The sequence below is a fragment of the Dermochelys coriacea genome, chromosome 4 (assembly GCF_009764565.3).
Source record: "Dermochelys coriacea isolate rDerCor1 chromosome 4, rDerCor1.pri.v4, whole genome shotgun sequence".
NCBI classification, from domain to species: Eukaryota; Metazoa; Chordata; order Testudines; family Dermochelyidae; genus Dermochelys; species Dermochelys coriacea.
Genome location: NC_050071.1, coordinates 21774749 through 21782677, shown reverse-complemented (window position 1 = coordinate 21782677; position 7929 = coordinate 21774749). Strand labels below are relative to the sequence as shown.

At 42.6% G+C, this 7929-nt stretch overlaps 1 long non-coding RNA gene across 1 annotated transcript; it reads left to right on the top strand.

The window, feature by feature from the left end:
• Positions 1–1755: 1755 nt before the first annotated feature.
• On the top strand, positions 1756–7643 carry LOC122459968. Its single transcript, XR_006280962.1, has 3 exons — positions 1756–1901; positions 5807–5950; positions 7061–7643. It is a non-coding gene; the product is annotated as an uncharacterized LOC122459968 (long non-coding RNA).
• The last annotated feature ends 286 nt before the right edge of the window (positions 7644–7929 follow it).

Sequence of the window (7929 nt, the reverse complement as noted above, 5' to 3'; positions counted from 1 at the left end):
TGTAGAGATAGAGGTGGTTAGGGACTATTTAGAAAAGCTGGACGTGCACAAGTCCATGGGGCCGGACGAATTGCATCCGAGAGTGCTGAAGGAATTGGCGGCTGTGATTGCAGAGCCCTTGGCCATTATCTTTGAAAACTCGTGGCGAACGGGGGAAGTCCCGGATGACTGGAAAAAGGCTAATGTAGTGCCCATCTTTAAAAAAGGGAAGAAGGAGGATCCTGGGAACTACAGGCCGGTCAGCCTCACCTCAGTCCCTGGAAAAATCATGGAGCAGGTCCTCAAAGAATCAATCCTGAAGCACTTAGAGGAGAGGAAAGTGATCAGGAACAGTCAGCATGGATTCACCAAGGGAAGGTCATGCCTGACTAATCTAATCGCCTTTTATGATGAGATTACTGGTTCTGTGGATGAAGGGAAAGCAGTGGATGTATTGTTTCTTGACTTTAGCAAAGCTTTTGACACGGTCTCCCACAGCATTCTTGTCAGCAAGTTAAGGAAGTATGGGCTGGATGAATGCACTATAAGGTGGGTAGAAAGCTGGCTAGATTGTCGGGCTCAACGGGTAGTGATCAATGGCTCCATGTCTAGTTGGCAGCCGGTGTCAAGTGGAGTGCCCCAGGGGTCGGTCCTGGGGCCCGTTTTGTTCAATATCTTCATAAATGATCTGGAGGATGGTGTGGATTGCACTCTCAGCAAATTTGCGGATGATACTAAACTGGGAGGAGTGGTAGATACGCTGGAGGGGAGGGATAGGATACAGAAGGACCTAGACAAATTGGAGGATTGGGCCAAAAGAAATCTAATGAGGTTCAATAAGGATAAATGCAGGGTCCTGCACTTAGGATGGAAGAATCCAATGCACTGCTACAGACTAGGGACCGAATGGCTCGGCAGCAGTTCTGCGGAAAAGGACCTAGGGGTGACAGTGGACGAGAAGCTGGATATGAGTCAGCAGTGTGCCCTTGTTGCCAAGAAGGCCAATGGCATTTTGGGATGTATAAGTAGGGGCATAGCGAGCAGATCGAGGGACGTGATCGTTCCCCTCTATTCGACACTGGTGAGGCCTCATCTGGAGTACTGTGTCCAGTTTTGGGCCCCACACTACAAGAAGGATGTGGATAAATTGGAAAGAGTACAGCGAAGGGCAACAAAAATGATTAGGGGTCTAGAGCACATGACTTATGAGGAGAGGCTGAGGGAGCTGGGATTGTTTAGTCTGCAGAAGAGAAGAATGAGGGGGGATTTGATAGCTGCTTTCAACTACCTGAAAGGGGGTTTCAAAGAGGATGGCTCTAGACTGTTCTCAATGGTAGCAGATGACAGAACGAGGAGTAATGGTCTCAAGTTGCAATGGGGGAGGTTTAGATTGGATATTAGGAAAAACTTTTTCACTAAGAGGGTGGTGAAACACTGGAATGCGTTACCTAGGGAGGTGGAGGAATCTCCTTCCTTAGAGGTTTTTAAGGTCAGGCTTGACAAAGCCCTGGCTGGGATGATTTAACTGGGACTTGGTCCTGCTTTGAGCAGGGGGTTGGACTAGATGACCTTCTGGGGTCCCTTCCAACCCTGATATTCTATGATTCTATGATTCTATGATTGATTTTACATATGTACTTGAAAAATGTGAAATTTAAAGAATAGATGAATGTTATTCAACCAACGTAGTGTATAGACTTTTATTATTTTATTACATTATATTTATATATTTCTATATATACTATTTAATCATTATGTATTTGTATTGCAGTAGCACCTAGAGGCTGGGCCCCCACTGGGCAAAAGACTGTACACATCCAGAACAAAGAGACCATCAAAGATACCCTCCAGCAACGCGATCTTTGCAAATTTAACAAAGTTAAAGAGTATTTTGCCATATTATTATACAGTCTGCCTCTAAGGTAGGTAACTTTTCCTTCTCAAAATAAATGGTGAGATCATTACTTGCCCTATGTGCTGCCTCAGGGGAATAAGGAGGCATATGGGGTGCCATTAGTCCCCTGGATGGGCTACCTATATACTGGTAGCAGCATAGGAAGGGAGAGCAGTCTGAACAGGGCTGTGCACGTGGGTGGGGAGTGGGTGGAAAGGTATGGAAAGTGGGAGAAACCTTGGCTCCACCTCCCTCACCATGGTAGCTATCATAACTGAGCCAGTGAGGAGGAGGGAGAAAGTAGCACCAGGTATAGGGCTAGCACAAATCACTTCCCACCTCAGAAGGAATCTTAGAGTCACAATATGGTCACGAAAGCTTATGCTCAAATACATTAGTTAGTCTCTAAGGTGCCACAAGTACTCCTTTTCTTTTTTGCGAATATGGTCCATGGCTTACTCCTGGGACAACAAACTTTACCTCTTACTCACATTTTTGGCAGGGCGAGAATTTATTTCAACATGAAAACTGGGACCGTTTGTCTATAATACCTTTGTTCATCTGTTTTTCCCTCTCTCCTTTGTAACTGACTGAGTCTTTTCCAGGCACTTATATACAGCTTAGAAAAGTCCTTCCAGCAGCTCATTATCAGACTTATTGTAAATCAATAGTGATTAGAATGTCTATTAGTTTGCTCAGAGTATGACCAAGAGGCTTTCCTGGTTTAATTTAGATTATACAACATATAACATAGCAGCAAAAAATTCCTTAGAAAATCTATTTCTCTGAATTTGCCTGGCAGGAAAAGCAATTGTCCATTCAAAATTATAAATATATGAATGGAACTGCAGCTTCAGCTCTCTCCATTTTTACGTGGTACAGAAATAGCCCATGATACAGGTGACCCAGAATGTGCATGCATAATAAATGAGTCTAACTCTGGCATGTCTGTCTGTTCTTAAGTACTTTTAAAAACTGTACCATAGATCAAGGCACACAAATGCACACCTCATCTTCATGTTTCTATAAACAGAACATATTGCTCCTATTAATGTAAATGAGAGTTTTACGTACATGGTAGGATTGAGCCCTAAATTATTTTCAGGCCTGTTCTTCTACTTTCAGAATTTTTAAGTCAACCTCATAGTTTTAGGAGATTCTTGCGGATTCCAGATTTAAAATATGAAGAATCAATGGCTGAATATTAAGTTCTTCAGACTGATTTCTGAATATACTATTCCTCTCTTTATCCTACAGTGTTAGAAAAATCAAACTCTCTTTATACCAGCAAACAAGCCGATCTCAAATACCTGGAACCATGTCAGTAATTTCAATGGAGGCAGGTTAATTTCACTCATTGTTTTAAAGTGAAGTGAGCTGTAGCTCACGAAAGCTTATGCTCAGATAAATTTGTTAGTCTCTAAGGTGCCACAAGTCCTTCTTTTCTTTTTGCAGATACAGACTAACATGGCTGCTACTCTGAACCCTGTTTTAAAGTTGTCACTCTTGAAAAATGGCATGGCTTTAAAGTACAGATGAAATAAACAGTTAAAGGGAGTTAAACACTTCAGGGCAAAGTCACCCAAGTTGATGAAAGTAGAAACTCCCACTGACTTCAGTTTAATTTAAACTCTGCAACTGGGAGTAGCCATGCCTGGGGAGAAGGTTTGAGCTATTTGCTATTGTTCTTCTCCCCTTTGTCCCTTTCTGGTGAAACTCATGCCTCTTCCTCTACCCAAACATCATAACTTATTCTTGCTAGATGGCCTCTTCCCCCTCCCTTAGTACCAGCCAGTCCCTCTTTGATTCCCAAATTCACCTCTCTATCCCAATTTTGTTACCTCTCTGTGTAGCCTTGCATCTCAGACTGTCTCTCAATATCTGTTCTTGGATGCCCCGCAGCCATGCAGAGTCTGGCTAAACATCTCATTTTTCTTCCTAATCCCTTTCACTTTTTTTCCTATTCTCCCTTTATCATTGACAAATCTGCACTCCTCTCCATTCAGACGCCCAGAACAAGTCCTATGTACCTATCAGGTACCTATCAGGTGTTCACTAGAGATGAGCAAAATACTTGTAGTGAAATCATAAATGCTGGAGGGCTTCTGCATTTCAATACACATTAGAAAATTATCCTGTTTTCATGAATTTTGGTGGTAAAATACAACCCTTTTCAGCAAAACTGAGCTCATTTTGGAGGAAAATTACTGCGACTGCTTGAATCTATGCAATGTCCCTATTCCACCTGTTTTCACAGCCCCATGACAGTTATGGTGATATTGCAGAGACATACTCTTTTATGGCATTCAAAAATGAGCCTAATGAAAATGCAGGAGTATTTCATTTAATGTGTCCTAAAAAATGTTAGGTCCTTTCAGAAACCCTACTTCACACCTGTCTGCGCAGCTGTAATGTGTTGGAACTGGTGTATGAGCAGAGCAACCAAGAGAGGGTGCTCATTCAACCACCTCTGCTTTTGGTGGCAGAACATCTCATGGGTTGAAGCCCAGAAGACATGGGTTACACCTACGGAAGAGGCAAGTAACTGGAGGAATTTCTATTCAGTCTTAAAATGTTCAAGTACAGTTTTGCTTAAATAGGCTCAAAGTCCTCTAGCAGACTGGCACTGAAAGTCCTGAATGTCAGCTGAGATGATTAAGCATCTGTGAACTCTGATAGGAAAGCTGATGTGTGGTAGAGAGAAGGTGATGTCACTGAGCACTCTAACCAGAGAGGCTAAGAACATTCACAGCAAGTCCAACTTTAGCTAGTCACTATAAGCTGATTGAATGTAATAGTGACTCATGTTCCAATGAAGCTGCACAGCTGTTCCTGTTATATGGTACAAACTGTCCCTCACTACCTGCAGCAGTTTATATAGTGAACATAGTACTCTGCCACTCTGCATGCTGGGAAAACTAATGCTTTCAATGGGAGTTTTGTCTGGGTACGTTGTTCAGGACATTAGTGGAGAAATAAGTAAGGGCAGGTGTCAAGAATAAAGCTTGCATCATATTGAGCTGGGTTCATGGGGAACTGTGACAGAAAGAAATATATTATACTCACAAAAAGGAATGGAGGGGGAGGGGATAAAATATAGCAACATCAGCTAGTTAACTTTACTAAAGGCGCACCCTGAAGGGCAGTGCTCTTCAGAGGCGTTATGCCAAATGTGCTTATTTACCGAGATGGATGCTCTACATAGAACATCACCTGGAGTGGGAAGCAGTGAATTGCAATAAATTTTACTTACACTATATCACCATCTGGTGGATACCAGGAGCACTCCACGGGAGCCAGTCACACTTTTGTACTCAGATTGTTGAAAAAAAATTCAGCTCCCGCTCTCCCATCAAATATTATTCAGAGTGGTGATCTCAGCTCAGACCGGTCACAGACCTAGGGAAACCACTGATGCACATGTGTACACATAGGAAAAATACATCACGAGAAGCGTTGGGTAGATCTTTTGAGAAAAACCAGACCTAGTTAAACTCTCTTATAAGGTTCATGGGAACCTCTTATTCAAGCTTATGGATTTGAGGGGGAGGTTCCTATGAACCTAAGATGATCTGAGCTTGTCCAGAGCTGACCCCTGACTACCTCTGCAAAGCAACACACCTTTCCCAGCCCAATCCCCATGACTCCCTCTCCCATCAGATTTCATCTGTCTCCCCTGATGTCAAAACCAGAGTTTGCTGGAATGGTGTGGTGGGGCTGCTGCTTCCTAAGAGGAGCAAGCTTCTCAGGACGGGAGGTTGTGCTGCCTTGCAGCAGTGGAGCAGGCCTGGTTGTTTCCCTTGTTGCTTCTGATGCAATCAGTTTAAGGCCCTAGCTAGGGACAACTAAGTTTAATTCCAGCCCATGTTGGTTGTGGATACAAGTAATTTCCTGGGTTTCCCTTCAGTTTCACATATAGAACTCTGGCTTCAGGGAGACAAAGGCAGCAGCCAAAAGAGGAGACTTCTGCAACCTGCTGCTGCAAAATGGGGAGGGGGCAAGACTGACATGCTTTGAGAGAAGACTTTCCAGGACTGGGAAGTGGGAGCAGCAGCATTCCTGCAGATCATAGCAGAGGTGAGCAGTTGTGCTGGTCAGAAAAAAGGGCAAGTGTCTCTGAGGGAAAATTTCAAAATGAATTTTTTTTCAACTCTTTAAGATTCAATTTTGGTGAAAAATACCTCTGCGCTTTCTCACTTTTTAACTGCCCCCCACCCCACAAACAAACATGCACATGCAAAAAAGGGTATGGGGAGAATAAAAAAGTGAGAGCAAGTATTCTCTCTCTCTCCCTCTCTCTCCCCGACCCCCCATAGCAACTTACTCAAGTAGAATTTTTTTTAAAAAAAGGTGAAAGTGGGCTTTTTCCCATCAAAATATCATGACTGTTTTTGTTTGTTTTTTTTAATGACCCAAATGAAAATTTTTGTTTCAGTCAAAAAATCTTTCTGCTGACTAAAAGTTTGGATGGGAATTTTTTGACCACTCAACATGAACAGGATACCTGAGACCCACAGAAGATATGAACTAGATGAGGTTTCAGAGGTTTCCTCTCTCCTCATAAGATCACTTAGGCTGCGTGGTATGCTCTGTCTGCATTCTCTGGGGGTGGAAAATAGCCTGTGGGGGGAAAAAAACTCATGAAACTCAGTTTGTGCCTGGAACTGGCCAATTGTTCTGGGGGTTGGGCCAACTTGAATTGACCTTTCTGTGCTCACAAGCACTTGAAAGTGAAGGGCTGTGAAACTCTGCAAATCTAAACTGCATGGCTTCATTTGCAAAACCCAGGCAAAATAAAAGCAAAATTATTCAGGCAGCCTGAGACGTAGCTCTCCTTTGTTTGACATCAGTTAAAACGGCCTGAATACAGGAGTGGAGACCCAGCACTGAAGTGGCTAATACACTTTAGTTTACAGTTGTGTGAGTCACAGTCTAATCAGTTGTGTATATTTCTGTATATTTCTGTATGATTGTGTATCAGAGATGGAGTATGATGCAGCAGCTCATTATGCAGGCTCAGATCACTGCTCTGCACGCATTTCATTTTATTTGGACACACTGCAGCCATTTTTTAGAGGGCTATTAGCTTTCCTGCTAATAGCAACCAACCTAAATTATAACTTATTCAGATGTGCATTGCAGTATTGACTTTTGCTTGATTTACATTGTTTTTACTCTCCTTCATAGCCCAGATGATAAAATGTGATCCTTGAAAAGGAGACAGACTGGAGTAGATTACATATAGGAGCTTTAGAAACTGACTAGGAAATTGTTGAATGTATTGCCAAAGACCAGGGCAACTAACTCCTCTCCTGGAGTATGGCTATATAGATATACCCTCTCTTAACTATGCTAAATATTTTGTCACTGTGACTGTCTTCAAAGTGCACAGTATGGATCCACACAAAACACAAGTCGTGCTTCTGGGGAGCAGGGACACAGGTCAATACAGATCAGTTATTAAATAACAGGTGGTAAGCACAGGCTGGCATGTCATCAGGCACCACCGTCAGCAGATCTACAGGAATAAGCAGTGATGAGACCTTGCAGATTTTCCAAAACTGCTGGAACTTTCTTCGGAAGTTTTGGATTTCATAAAACTGTTTCCTCCTTTAATTTAAAACATTTTTCCCCAAGAGAAATTTAATTTAAAAAAAGAAAGGCAACTTCTGGCTTTTCACCTGGGGGCAGTGCTGGATGTGGGCATGTAGCTATAGCAGTTGAGCCAAAGCACGTCAACACATTCTGCCAGAGCAATCCAAAAGCTCGAATGTGCAGAGATCTGTTTGAAGTGCAAGAACAACAAATAACTTTGGAGTGGGTTCTGCATGCTGCAAAATTGAGGTTTTTCCACCCTTAGTGACATTTCCTGCTTTAATGTTGTATTTGCTCTAGCAACTTGTCATTCCTTAAGCACCTCAGCCAAGAAATGACTGGTCATTTAATAGACAAAAAAAGAGATGGCTGGTCTCCAGTTTAAGTTATTGGTACAGAATGCAGCTTCCTACACTAACACACACACACCATACTAGTACAGATAATGTCTCCGACTTCCT